Genomic DNA, 14,921 nt, shown 5'->3' with positions numbered 1-14,921 from the left:
CATATAAATCTATTTATATATACATGCTTACATACCTATAGATACACATACATACATAATATATATACGTGTGTGTGTATGTATATTCTCTCTTATACACATGCACATAATATATATGTTTGTGTGTGTATGTGCAAGCTTGAGTATGTGTGCAAGTGTGCATATCTCTATATGTTGCACGTGTGTCTATGCATGCGAGTGTGTGTATGTGTGTTTGTATGCGTGTGTACGTATCATGTGCTGGTGTCTGTGTGTTGTGTGTGTGTGTGTGCATGAACATACATAAATCTATGTATATATACATGCTTACATACCTATAGATACACATACATACATAATATATATAAGTGTGTGTATCTATAGGTATGTAAGCATGTATACAAAGATTTCAATGAAAGATGTGAGATGAGATCTTCTTAGATTCAAATTCAAAATTGCATTGGAAGATGTGAGATTTGGCTCCTCCTCACGCTTGGAGGAGGAGTGGTTATTTTGAAATAACCCCACCTCCTTTGCCCACGTGGAGGGAGGTGGGGTTGTCCTTAATCCTGTATAGATTCTTGTGTAAGAAAGCCTCAAGATTTCGCAAAATTACCCATTCATGTTCAGTCATCTCTCTGCCCATTATAAGATATTCTCATAAACATGATGGATAGGACTTCTGGTGTAAAGCCCATTATACTTGATAGTTGCAAAAAGATACTCATTTTGTGGTATGCCTCATGGTCTTTACAACTACAAAAGTAAACAATAGGTAGTCTCACTCCAATAATTACACTATGGGCAGGGGAACTGTGAACATAGTCTTTTCATTTAATAAAGAAGTAGCAAGCTTCCCATTTACTAAAAAGCGTCACGTCTACCACTTCCATACAAGCTGCATTTGATAAAGGAGTAGCGAGCTTTTTAGTGAATGGGAAGCTTGCTACTCTTTATCAAATGAAAAGACTATGTTCACACTATGGGCGGGGGAAGTGTGAACATAGTCTTTTCATTTGATAAAGGAGTAGCAAGCTTCCCATTTACTAAAAAGCATCTCGTCCACCATTTTCATAGAAGTTGCATTTGATAAAGAAGTAGCAAGGATTTTAGTGAATTGGAAGCTTACTATTCTTTATCAAATGAAAAGATTATGTTCACATTATGGGCAGGGGAAGTTGAACATAGTCTTTTCATTTGATAAAGGAGTAGCAAGCTTCCCATTCACTAAAAAGCATCGCATATGCCATTTCCATAGAAGCTACATGTGTGTGTGTGTGTGTGTGTGTGTGTGTGAGAGAGAGAGAGAGAGAGAGAGAGAGAGAGAGAGAGAGAGAGCAAAAGTCCATAAGATGATTACACCCTGTAAAGACATAAAAGAAAACACACACACACGTCATCCCAAAGCTCTAGGACCCTCCACCACATATAGAGACAGATCTAGGAGGGAGGTTCTTTGCCAACATGGCATGCTCCCATCTAAAGAGGCATGGCCCTCTTTATGCTTTGAGATTGGGTGAGGAGGAATCATACCATAATCATCTGCCACTATCTAGATGTATATTTTCCTTCTTTTTTTCTCTTTTTCAATTCTTTCATGGCTCAATATATCATGGTACCAAGTACCATTGTATTGTCATGTCTCATAGACGTTAAAGGTTTTTCGTAAATGGTAATCTCTCTCTTGTTGAGATATCGAGCTCAACTAATGCTATGATGGACATTCATAACCCACTAGGGTGATAGCTTCTACACTTATGCCACTGGCATGATTGGTGAGATTATGGTTGATATACTGCCAGTGGTGGATGACAAGCTGTGTGATAGTCACTTTGGAGTATTAGAGTTGTGGCATAGTTATAATACCAGCTCATGTAATCGACGGGGAGGGTTCACACTATAGACCGACCATTGTATATTGTTGTAGGAGAGTACTTTCCCTTTATGTATGTACTCTTATCTTTTAGTTATATGGTTGTAGAGAAGAGAAGAAGAAAGAAAAAAATCAGCCATCCATCTCTCTTATGTCTTGCACTCTCTTGTGTGTGTGTGTTTGCTTGCAAGGAACTCAAGCTCTCCCTCTCCCCCTCGTTCTCTTGTGTGTGTGTTTGCTTGCAAGGAACTCAAGCTCTCCCTCTCCCCCTCGTTCTCTTTATGGTATCAAAGCTCCGGTTCATGTGAGAGCTAAGGAGGCAAGTAAGATACAAGAACAAGCAAGCAAGGAAGTGGAACACGGGTAAGAGCATCATCATCTCTTTCCCTTCTTGTTTAGGAACAACACCCCCTTAGCCCCCTCAGTAGCTTCGGGAGCTACATATCTCCAATTGAAGAGCTATCTTCACTCTATCTTCGTAGGCTTGGAGGTGCATGTGTGGTATGTAGTACTTTGTATTGACGCTTATGGCAGGCCAAATTCGCGTTTCGGCCTTTATTTAGTCACAAGGTATTTTTGGCAGTTTTGGGTTTATCTGGTAGAGAACTGTCTTTGGTCGAAATCTGGTTATTGCAGTGCAACAGTGCATTACAGAGACATGTGTCCTCTATTGGGATGTGAGCCGCACCTAATAACAGTCTATAGTGAGTCGCACACTCAATAATCTGAGCTGCACTCAATAATAATGGTCTATAGTGTGAGCCGCACTTAATAATGGTCGGATGGCTTTCCGATGAGTCATCTCTATAGTACTTCTACGTATCCTCACAAAGTGGAAGGACCAACTTGATGAGAAGAAGGGCTATATCCTTGAGCAAATCTATTAAGAGTTCTTGTAGCCAAACAAAGATGCGAAGTTTAGTAGAAAGTGTGGATGCTAAAGATGCGAAGTTTAGTAGAAAGTGTGGATGCTAAAGATGATAATGGCTAGCTATTATAAGCTATTGAAGGTTGGAGGTACAAGATGTAATTAAAGGGGGCAAAAATAAGTCCTTGTATCTCAATGCAAATGATTGGAGGAAGGCTAGGGATGAGATACTTGACACCCCCGATAAGTATAAGTAACAAGAGGAGGATGCTAGAGTGCATCTTGAAGGTTCAGGGACTTCTCATCTTGGCAACAGGGCAACATCAAACGCTTCCATACATATTTTGTAAGTGAATCGCTTACATTTACTCCATGTATTTATGCATAGCTTGTACCATATATGTGCTCAATTATCTTTGATGAATGTGTGTAGAAAGAGGAAACTGGTTTTGTAAGTGAACCCCTCACATTTGCTCCATGTGTTTATGTATAGGTTGTACCACATGTATGCTTAATTGTCTTTGATGAATGTGTGTAGAAAGAGGAAATTCGTCGTGCCTATACACGAGACGAGTATGACTATGCATGGAGGCAAAATATTGAAGCAAGAAGGGTATCCAATTAATTAGGCCCAACTACATAAGTACATTCCCATGTTAATTAAGTTAGCTTGGCTATAAGCTTTTGTAACACAACAATGTGATGCTCTCAATAGTATAAATATAATCATATTTGTGTATAGAAGTATGTCTTGCTTTTGAACACCTTTCGTTCAGTATCTTTCCTTTAGTATCTCTCAAATTTGAGTTCCTATTGTGGTACCAATGGCATAATTGATAGACTAGGATTGGTAGAGTTACTAGCCACAATTTTTCCCATTCTGCCATTTTTTTAAATATACAAAGTATAATCATCGAAATTATCGTAGATATAAGCATTGACTTTTACTAGTGTCAGTAATAGCATCGACATGTGTATCAATATATTCACACTCTGACGCCTATATCGATGGTTTTTCTAACACTCATACTGATGCTATTATTGACCCCCCACACTGACGACCTACTTTTCTCGACTCTTACACTAATGATCATGTACATACGCTTGTACCAACAATGACAATAGGAGAGAAAAAAGGTTTTAAAAATTCCTAAGTCAAAGACGTTGATATGGGAGTCAATATGGGGTCATTCCCTTGTAATGTTCCCACTATTTTGTCTAGAAAAGAAGAAGAAGTTTGAATTTGATCTTATTTTAATAGTTAATGCTAGATTTTAGTGTTGAAAATTAGAGTTGATGCAAACTTCCTATTGTGTGGTAGACATTATAGACATAAATTTAAGCTATTTCACTATGCAAGTTTAAGTTGAAAATGTATATATAGAGTATCTACAAACTTTTAAAAATAGAATATTTTTCTAAGTAGTTTGCATCTTCAAGCTACCGGCATGCATCGGTAGCACCCGGCATGCATAGGAAGCTACCGACATGTCGGTAAGTACCGGTATGCTGAGGTAGCACCCGGCATGTAATGGGAGCTTCCCGGTGTATTCCGGTAGCTACGTGCATACCTAGGTAGCACTCACCTAGTTCATAAGCCTTATGCATAAGGCTCATGCATACTATGCATAAGGTTTATGCATAGCATTCATAGCTTGCACGAGGCTATGTATTCATAGCCTGCATAAAGCTATGCATAAGTCTCATGCATAAATCTTATGCATAAGCTGCCGCATACATGAGGCTTATGTATTAGCCATATGGATAAGCTTAATACATAAGCCTCATGTATGTGGCTAATGTATGAACTTATACATAAGCCTCATGTATGCGTCTTATGCATAAAACCTCATGCATAAAGCTTATGTACTCGGCTTATGCATTATCCATATACATAAGCTTTATACATAAGACTTTTGCATATGGCTTTATACATGATGCTTATGCATACGCTCGGGGGGGTCACTTACCAAAATTGCCTATATCACGTGCGTTCATGGCCTATTTTATAAATCCCTATATATGTAACCTACACTGGCCATTTTTTTAAACCCTTTCTGTAACTTTTGATAAAATATATAATTCCCTTTCTGTCAATAAAATTTTTTTATAGAATAATTTTAAAATCCCTTGTGTAAGAGATATGTAATTCATTTTAAGTCACTCTAGAAGTATTGGGGGGTTTTGAAAGTGACAAATGCAACTGTTTTGAACTATGAAAGTCGCTACATTGTAAGCTCTTCATTTGTGATATTTTGAACAAGCTATTAAGAGTATAAGTCATAGCTCTAATGTGCACGAATGAGAGTACAACCCACAGTATCTAGCTCCATGATACCAAATTGCATAGCAAGAGAGTAGCTCTATGCATATCAACAGATCAACTAACCATGAGTTGTTTAGAACCACAAGTCAAATCCCATGACCTGTCTTGCATAAACTCTCAATGCATATTCTCAATCAACTAGCTCAATCTAGAGCTCAATCTAGAGCTCTCCCAGTGGATCCAAAAGTATCCACCAAGTACTTTCCCAATGTCCAAAACAAAAGCTCAAGCAAGCTCTAGGCAAAACAAATGCTAAGAGTAAACAATGCATAAGCATAAACTACTATTACTCTTATGCATTGTTTATGCTTGGCAAACAATGCCAAGCATAAACAATGCATAAGCTCAAGACAAAAACTTTTGACTATAGCTCCAATTGAAGTCTCAAAACTCCAAAAGATTACTCGATCCATGGAGCATACCATAACATACATGACCAACACGATCCTCAAAGCATTTGAATCCAGAATGTTATATACAGATGACCAAAGAAGTATCACTCCTAATCAATAAGCACAGCATAAACTACAATTGTAGATTCACGTCCCTGCAGTCTCACGTCTGCTCTTTCACGTCTTGGTCCTTCACGTCTTCATCCTTCACGTCTTTGTCCTTCACGACGTCTGCTCACTCACGTCATATGTTTCACGTCTTGGTCCTTCATGTCGTCTGACAATTCACGTCATGGTCTTTCACGTCTTGGACTTTCACGTCTACTCTTTCACATCTTGGACTTTCACGTTTGACAACTCACGTCATGGTTTTTCACGTCTGCTCACTCATGTCTTGGACTTTCTCATCATATGTTTCACGTCTTGGTCCTTCACGTCTCAGTCCTTCACGTCTGACAATTCACGTCATGGTCTTTCACGTCTTGGACTTTCACGTCTGACAATTCACGTCTTGGACTTTCACGTCTGACAATTCACGTCTTGGACTTTCACGTCTTGGTCTTTCATGTCATGACAATTCACGTCTTCATCCTTCACATCTGACAATTCACGTCTTCACCATTCACATCTGGTCTTTCACGTCTTATAAATTCACGTCATTTTCATGCCTAGTAACTCATCACTAACATACTATACACTCACAGATTAACATACTAACACTAAATTACTAACAAAAAAAAAGGAAAGAAAAAGTAACTTCCCACCAGTCATTCGACTGACTGTATATGATGGTATAGATGTCGGTCTCAGAATCCAAAGCATAAGAGCAACCATCAAAAATGCAAGCAATGCTACGGGGTCCCCAACCAATCACCGATTATAAAGTGCAAGCAAAATAAAGACTAATTTCTTGGGCCCTTACGCCCAGTCATTCTAGGGAACCCTCATCAGGAAGAAAGTCACCACACCCCATGGGAATGTGACCCTCCAATGCCACAGCCCAAAGTGCCTCCATCTATTAAAGGATACTAAAGTCAAAGCTAAACTCAACAAAGTCGACCTCGGTAAAATGGCAGAGGTACTACCCCGCGTAGCTGACACTGACCTCTACACCGAGTACCTAGAAACATTCGACAAGCAGACAAAGAGAGGAAGGATTACAAAGGCGGATGGCACCACAGAAGAGCTACTCATCCACGGAACATTTAATCCGAGAATCTTTACAACTCCCAGCTGAGCAGTGAAAGCCCACAGGCACAACATTGATACAATGCCAATCAACAAAATGCTAAGGAGAAATTCTTACAACTCAAATGGACCATAATATGAAAACATCAAAGATGAAGCCACCGAAAAAGCATGCAGAGCAATATCACTTATGATGCAAATAAAGCCAGTTGACAAGCACAACAAGGTGGGCTTGAACAGGATAGCTAAAGCTTATGAGGAGAAGGAGGAGGACTGGGCCTTTTATATGCATAAGGAGATGGAGAATTACCTAAAAGCCCATCAATCAAAGATCAGCAATCCTTACTTCTCCTAACTCATGTACTTAACCATGTGGCAAAGAAGCCTTTAAAAGAGCCTAAACCAGAGGAGAACATGCAGCTAGCTATCATCCCCGACCAACCTAAAGAAGCTACTGGCAGGATAGAAGAGGGGAAGGCAGTGTTAATGGAAACACAGGAGCTCATAAAGAACATCAAAAAGGACTGACGAAAGAAGACAGAGAAAAAGATGAGAGGGATACTTGTAGATGTCACCAATAGAATCACAACAACTAGAAGCGGCAGTGGCAACTGAAATCCAAACATATCAAGAGGCCTTGCAAGAAAAGCTACTTAGCCCCACTATGCAGCAGGAACAACAACAACAGCTAACCCCTCCAGCAAGCCCCGCACAACTCATCTTCAAAGACCTCCCTCCTCTCAAGGATTCATGCCTAATCGATACACCAAAACAGAGGCAGCTGAGGAACAAGAACAGAAGGACCAAGCTATGGAGGGACAAATAGTCGAAGAAGTACCAATCACAACACAAGAACTGGAGGCTCCCCGAGTTAAGCAAGAGACAACGGTCACCAGATCCTTCAAGTCCAAGAAAAAGGAGAAAGTTGGATGATAAGGAGCAACTGCCCAGCTCGCCTCCTTTAAAGACATTGATTCTCAACGCTTCATCTAGGAAACCATGGAAGGCTTAGAGGCACTCCTTCATGGTCCGCTTATAGAAATGGATGCTGAGACTAGTACACACTGGGAACAAGAGCAAAAGGTGTGGCGTTGCCACCTATTAACAACACACATGTTACATGATAGGAACGCCGACCTCTGGAAGCAAAGATGCCAATGCATAAGTACAAAGCGTAAAAGCAACTCTTTTGTGCAACAATAAAGTCAACTCACAAAGATATGATCATGAAGAGCTTAAAGGCTGTAGAACAACAGGAAAACAGATACAATGCCTTAGAAAGTAATAATCTCATTTTAAGTCAGACCATTATATAGAAGATCAATGAAAACGCTGACTTAAACGCAAGGTTGGAGTAGGCAAAAGAGCAACTTCAAAAAGAGATAGCCTACACATAAAGCCTCACAACTATGCATGCCAGGCAAATAAAGGAGTGCCAAGACACTGCAAAGACTAATGAAGATATGCTTCAACAACAAATAGAGTTACTAACAGCCCACAACTCAAGGCAGAACAAGAAAGAGTGCAAGATATGCAACAAGAAAGAGAACAAGTAAAGAAAGCGCATGTAGAAAAGATCAAGGCCCTCAAGGAAACCATCAGCACGAACCAAGCATAGGCACAAAGGAATCAAGAGACCATATCACAACAACTGATAGTACAATTACAAGACATGCACAGATTGGCAACACAAAGGCTCAATCAGATTACTGATGCACAACAAAGGGAAGCCACTGCTACTAGGAGATCACAAGAAGATGCAACAAGAAGATTTGAGGAGATGGATGCTGAACAAATGATCCGGGAAACAACCATCTCCAACCAACTTAGCAATGCCGACGCTTGCATGTAGGATCTGGCTCGCCAACTAGCAGCACAAGAAAGGAGTCTATGCCCGGAGCTGACAGATGATCTGCGTACCCTCCTTGAGCGCGCCTCGGAGTTGGGACAGCTGCCAGTAACTCCTCGGGCCCCTCCTCACACTCTTACTTTGTTTTTATCTACACTAACACTCTCATTACTTCAGTATGATATCAACTTAGCTAAAGATATAGGCCTAGGTGAATTAACCCTAATTAAATAAAATACTGAAAGGGATGCTGACCCAACAATCATCATGGGCATTTTGAGGAGGGACCTTGTATTAACTAACCCTCAAGACATCTTCTTCTATCCCTTACATCCTATAGTGCTAAACCTCCATAGTTTGGTGTCGCATGCTACAAAATTCTGACATTCTGGACAACAGTGTTGACAAACTCGAGTTGTTTATTCCAAATGGCATACCAGAGATGCCAGCCAACTATGAGGTGGTTGCAAATACTTATCAATGGGTAATTAGTCATGGGTGGCTAGAAGTATACAATACTCACCAACATTTGAATCTTTGTGAGTCCACATTTTATCACCCTGTCGGAATCCTTAAACTCTACACTAATATCCACAAGTATTTAGAGGCTATGCTCACCAATGTAAGATATAATTTTGATGCCACTCACATAAATTACCTGGATATTGATAATGAAGAAATTCTTGAAATTGAGAGCTATTTTAAAGCTCATAAGCCTAGCCACCCACCCCCTAGCACTGGTCAAGGTGAAGAAGAAGGTCCCTCTTCAGTTTCCAAATACACTTACCTTATCTATTCTAATATCGCCAGTAAGCTTCTCAATCCTTATCCTAGCACGCCACCTACTACATCTTCCCAAGCTGACTATATCTACTCTTCCTTCTCTCTGCCAGAATTAGATTTTCCCACTAACACTCTCGCCCCTGAGGAGGTATTGGCACCTAACCCATCTCCACCACCACGCAACCTCAGGAGGTACGTGATCTGACTCCACATGATAATACTGTGCCTTTCACTGAAAGAAATGTCTTGGATTCTTTGACAGTTGCAGAGTACGAGGAGTTTATTCAAGTAGGCAATCCGCTTTTAAAGACGATGCTCATGTTCCAAGTCCTGAATGCATATTACTCCATTCGATCCTACCCAACAGATCATGCCAGAAGCATACTCTAGTCACACCCACAAGGCAACATTATGTTCCATACCCTCTCCATGCCCCATGTCCTGACTTAGAGGAATTACTCCCTTTGGCAGGAGAAGGAACATTGTGGGTAAATGTCGCAATACACACAAGGCTCGCCAACCCTCATTTAGCTGACTTGCTGGAAATTCGACTTGTCATGTTCATGATCAGCTACTGTTATAAAAGATGGAGAAAGTGAAATCCTGTGCACACAAGAGGTGGATACACCACCATCCACACAAATGAGGAAGAGCCACAACTTATAGATTTTAGAATCCAACCCACATGGAGGCAGGAGTTTCTAATAGTTCCAGAATATAGCAGAGTATACATGAGCACGCCACCAACACTGCGGGTAGATCCATTGTACATGCCTATCAAGAGAAGGTGGACGCCGCTAGAGGTCCAATAGGCCAAAAACTAAGACTCCCATGTTTGTTATAACTTCCCCATCTTCACACCAGCAACATTTGGCCATATTCAAGAACAAAGGTAGCAACTGCTGACCTGGATCAAAGCATGGCACAGAATACCTGATCCTACCATTGTGACCAGTGTTAGGTTTATGAAATTATTGGTGGTACTAATAGATCAACCTTAAGAAACCTATGATGGCTTTGAAGCATAGCACCTGCAGTTCGACATGAACCAAGGGCCTTCAGATAGAGGAATAATGATGTATTACCACCGCTTATGATGTCTTCCAACCTACATGCATCTTACATTTGAAGACATGATAGACACTGGATTCTGGAAGTCTTACTCACCATTCCGTCGCACTCTTCGGAAGCTCCAGTCCAAACGCAACTTCTACCATGAGTTCGTGACCAGGTCTTCCGACCTCGGTAACAAGTTCTAAGGACAGAACCTACATCAAGAAGGGGGGAATGTTAATCCCATTTGGATTAAGGGTGGTTGCAAGATGAGGTTATCTAGTTTCATGTAGTGGGCGCCCTTGGCTTTAGCCTGAAAACAAGCATTTTTTCAAGAAGAATAGCCAATCTCTCCTAGATAGTTAGCTACGGAGTTTCACTTCAAGGTCTTCTAATGAAACATCATATGCAAAGTTGGGCACCTAAAACTATAATCTGATCGAATATCCAATAATTGCAAATCCCCTTTTCTTTAGGAACCAAAATTGTATATAGCCCTGTCGGAGGTTTAGACATGTACAGTGAATGTGAGTAAATTGCCTATAATTTTTACATTATTACTCATATGATGTTCCCACGTTGCATATCACAAATACAAATAACATAGAGCTTAACTTGATTATCGAGTAATTTTTGATGTGTTCTACTATTTTGTATATTATGTAAAAGGCATTAGAATTGTTAAAAAAAACATACTATTTTGTCCTCCCACCACATCTACCATTTAAAATGCAGCTTCGAGAGGATCCACATAAGCAGCTTGCCACCTCACCTTGCCACCTCCACCCTCCATGTCAATATGGTCAACCTAGTTGACTCCCCACCTCATCATCCTAGTCTTCATTAACGCCACATCTTCTTGCTACCTCGCACTTGGTGACACGGTATGCCACATCATGGAATTGCCACATCATTCATAATAGTGCCACATGTCAAGAGAATGCCACGTGTCATACACGCATGTGACACATGGCACCTCCTTCCCACCTCCCCTTTTTTTTTCAAAAATATATTTTTGAAAAAAACATTAGTAATTTAGAGAAATAGAATATAGAATTTTAAATAATAAAATATATATAACTTATTAATATAAAAAAATTTAAAATCACTAATTTTAAAGGATTATATTTTGAAATTAGATCAATAATATTATTTTTAAAGTTCATGTTAATCAATTTAAAAAAATAAATTTTTAAATTTAATATTTCTTGAAAATATTTTATGTAGGATAAACCTTTGAATAATTTTTTTTTTAAATACATTATAAAAGAAAATACAGTTATATAATTATAAATTAAAAGATATATTTATATATCTAGTAATGATAAATATTTAGACTTGTTAATAAATATTATTAATAATATTAATTTTTAAGTGGATAATAGTTTATCTTTAATTATCTTTATGTTTATCTTAATTATCCAATCAATCTTAGATAGAAAATCCAATGAGATTTGAAGTGAATAACCTATTTTTTCTATATAATCACATATCTCTAGTACTATCCCATCACTTATCTCTAGTACTATCCCATCATTGAGCCTTCATAATTTTTACTCTCTTAGCTTCCTTGAGAATGGGTTCTCAAAGTCGTAGGAGTCGAAAAAGTGATCGGGCTAGACTTCCCCCCGTCCACCAAGTTCAAGAGGAGAGAGGAAGAGAAAGAGAGAGTGGAGAGCACGTCAATGAGCAACACCTTCCGTTTGGCGATAATCCAAGCCTTGCTCCTCCTCTTCCACTTCCTCTCGCTCTGCCCTCTTCCCCCCACTACCCCTTAGTTTAGATAATCCACATGAAAATACCCTTCCTAAGCCCCCTTGTCTTCCACAAGAACCCACCCCCCTCCTTTGGGCACCCATCATGTGGATAGAAAAGAACTATCAAAGTCAGGGCGCATCATCATTCCCATGCAATCTTCCATTCCTATTTTAAACAATATATCAGGCCATGTGACACAGGAGCAGTGCGATGGTGGGCTATCCACTCATCCACATAAACAATATCATGAAAGGCTACGAAGGGATGAAAGGATCGCCTCCAAGTCTGCTATGATATGTAATGTAGACGGTGTGTCTCTAGCACTCCTACGGATATCTACTAACTCGCGGTCTATCTCCACGATGAGGTCCACAATAAACGAGCGGCCCTCCTCGCAGCCCTCCTTGCGTGACTCCATGCTAAAACCTAAGCCAATGTGAAAGGTCCAATGCTTAGTGCTAGGTAGCACTAATGAAGCTATAAAACAATGCTAATGGGCCTACTAATGGTAATCCAAATCAAGAGAGTAAGGAGAGTGAAAACGACTTCTCACAATGAGGCAAAAAAAACTTTTTCGATTTTATAACCTCGAACGAGGTTCGGTGGCATCATGCACTTTAGGGTTTGCAAGATGTACGCTCTGGATTTTAGGGTTACCACGCTCTGGATTTTAGGGTTAGTGAGACAAACGACCAAGATACGCACTTAATTTTAGGGTTGGTGAAGGATCGACGGGCTGAGATTTGAATTTAGTATCTCGTTCGAGGTACATGGACGGCTTAGATTTTAAGTCATTACCACGATCGAGGTATGTTTGACGGTCGAGATTCATTTAATACCTCGATCGAGATATTTAAACGGTTGGGATCGCATCTTCAAATGTGCGTGAATAGACAGGTCAGATTTTGTAGATGAACCTCGTCGAGATTTTTAAACGGTCTTGATTTCATCTCTATACCTCGAACGAGATATGTGGACGGATGAGATTGCATCTCTATACCTCGAACGAGGTATTTCAATGGTCGAGATTTTATTTCAATATCTCATTCGAGATATGTGGATGGTGGAGATGTGATGGTCAAATATGTTGAATGTACATTTGAGCGATGTGTCTAGGGGGATACACCGTGGCATTGATGTGGATCCGAGTGGCATGAATATCTCGATTGAGATAGTGTGGTGGTGGTGACCTGTACTAGTGACATGGATGATGACTGGAAACCCGGACGTGCTAGCGTGGCATTAGTTGGTATCTCATTTGATATATGTCGCTTTAGGCTTGGCAGGCATGTGTCATGTTTTAATTGATGGCGATATCACGATCGAGGTACTCCGCCTGAGATGCGTGGATGTCCCAATTTTTAGAGAGAGTGAACGAAAGTAAGTACCCTCATCTTGCAAAACCACCCTTAACAACATGATCCTCAATTGAGGACATTAATAAGTGTCATACAAAGGTACTATAAAGGTTGTACATTATTGGCCACCCAAGGCCTAGGTAGTAAGTTTTGGGCGTCCAAGTGTGAATAAGGGCCAATTGTATATAAGGCATTTTCTCATGAAAAGGACACAATCCCCTTTGTGCTATTGAGAGCTCTCCCCTTATGCTTTGAGAGAGAGTGAGGAGTGAGAGCATTCTATGCCTCTTTCATGCTTGTGTGCTTATGCTTGTATGAGAGAGTGAGAGAGAGTGTGAGAGAGAGTGTGATTGGTCTATGTGATGGTGTGAGCGACTCCACGGTGGTAGTGTGGAGGTGGAGCTTAGAGTTTGGAGCTTTACAAGCGAGCTTGGAGGCCTCAAGGGACTCGAGATCGAAGCATTGGTAAGTACCCCATGACGGTTGTGTTCTATTGCTCATCCATTAGGTGAATGTGTAGAGTTCCCGCTTGGAGGTGTGGTAGCCCAGAACACCCCTACATGGATAGCATAGCTCCTCTCTAGAGGTGGCCATATGCCTTAGTCTCATGTATGAGGCTAGTGCAGAAAGCTTATGCATAAGCCTCATACATAAGGGTAGTGCATAAACCCTAGGCATAAGACTTATGCATTACTAAATGTATAAGCCTCATGCATGAGGCTTATACATAAGGTTTATGCATGAGATTTTTGCATAAAGCGTCATGTATAAAGCTTATGCATTAGCGATAAGCCTCTATGTATAGCCTTATACATAAACTTATGTATTAGCCCTATGCATAAGCATCATGTATAAAGCTGTATGCACTCGGGGGGGGGGGTCACTTAGCATAAAAAATGAATATCACGTGCGTTCAACAGAAGGAATTAAAAAAATTGACTTACAGATATTTATTCACAGAAGGATTTATTTCAGAGCATATGTATGTATTTACAGAAGGTACTTTTTTATTGATAAATTTGACCCAAGGTTGTAAAGATAAGAAAGGTATAGGTGTAGTGGTTTAAGCCGCAAGAGCATAATTTTCCACACAATGGATCCAGGTTCAAATCTTGGGAAGATTTTTTCTTGGATATAAAATTTGATTTTTATTTGGGTTGCAACGTGATGATTCTGAAATAAAAAAACATTTGATAATATTTGAATTTGCTTTTACTACACACGATTTATAGGTGCGCATTCAAAACACGCAGCATTGGGTGGGTAGTGTTAGTAGACGGGTAGTATGCTCCCAAACTCAGGTACGCAGCTCTCTCTCTCTCTCAAGCACAAGAAAACTCAAGTACGTAGCTCTCTCTCTCTCTCTCTCTCTCTCTCTCTCTCTCTCTCTCTCTCTCTCTCAAGCACAAGTAAACTCAGGTGTGCATATGCCCCCCCCCCCCCCTCTCTCTCTCTCTCTCTCTCTCTCTCTCTCTCTCTCTCTCTCTCTCTCTC

This window comes from Cibotium barometz, chromosome 59 (assembly GCF_041138505.1).
Source record: "Cibotium barometz isolate CiBa-2024 chromosome 59, ASM4113850v1, whole genome shotgun sequence".
NCBI lineage: Eukaryota > Viridiplantae > Streptophyta > Polypodiopsida > Cyatheales > Cibotiaceae > Cibotium > Cibotium barometz.
Note: the sequence above shows the minus strand (reverse complement) of the source record.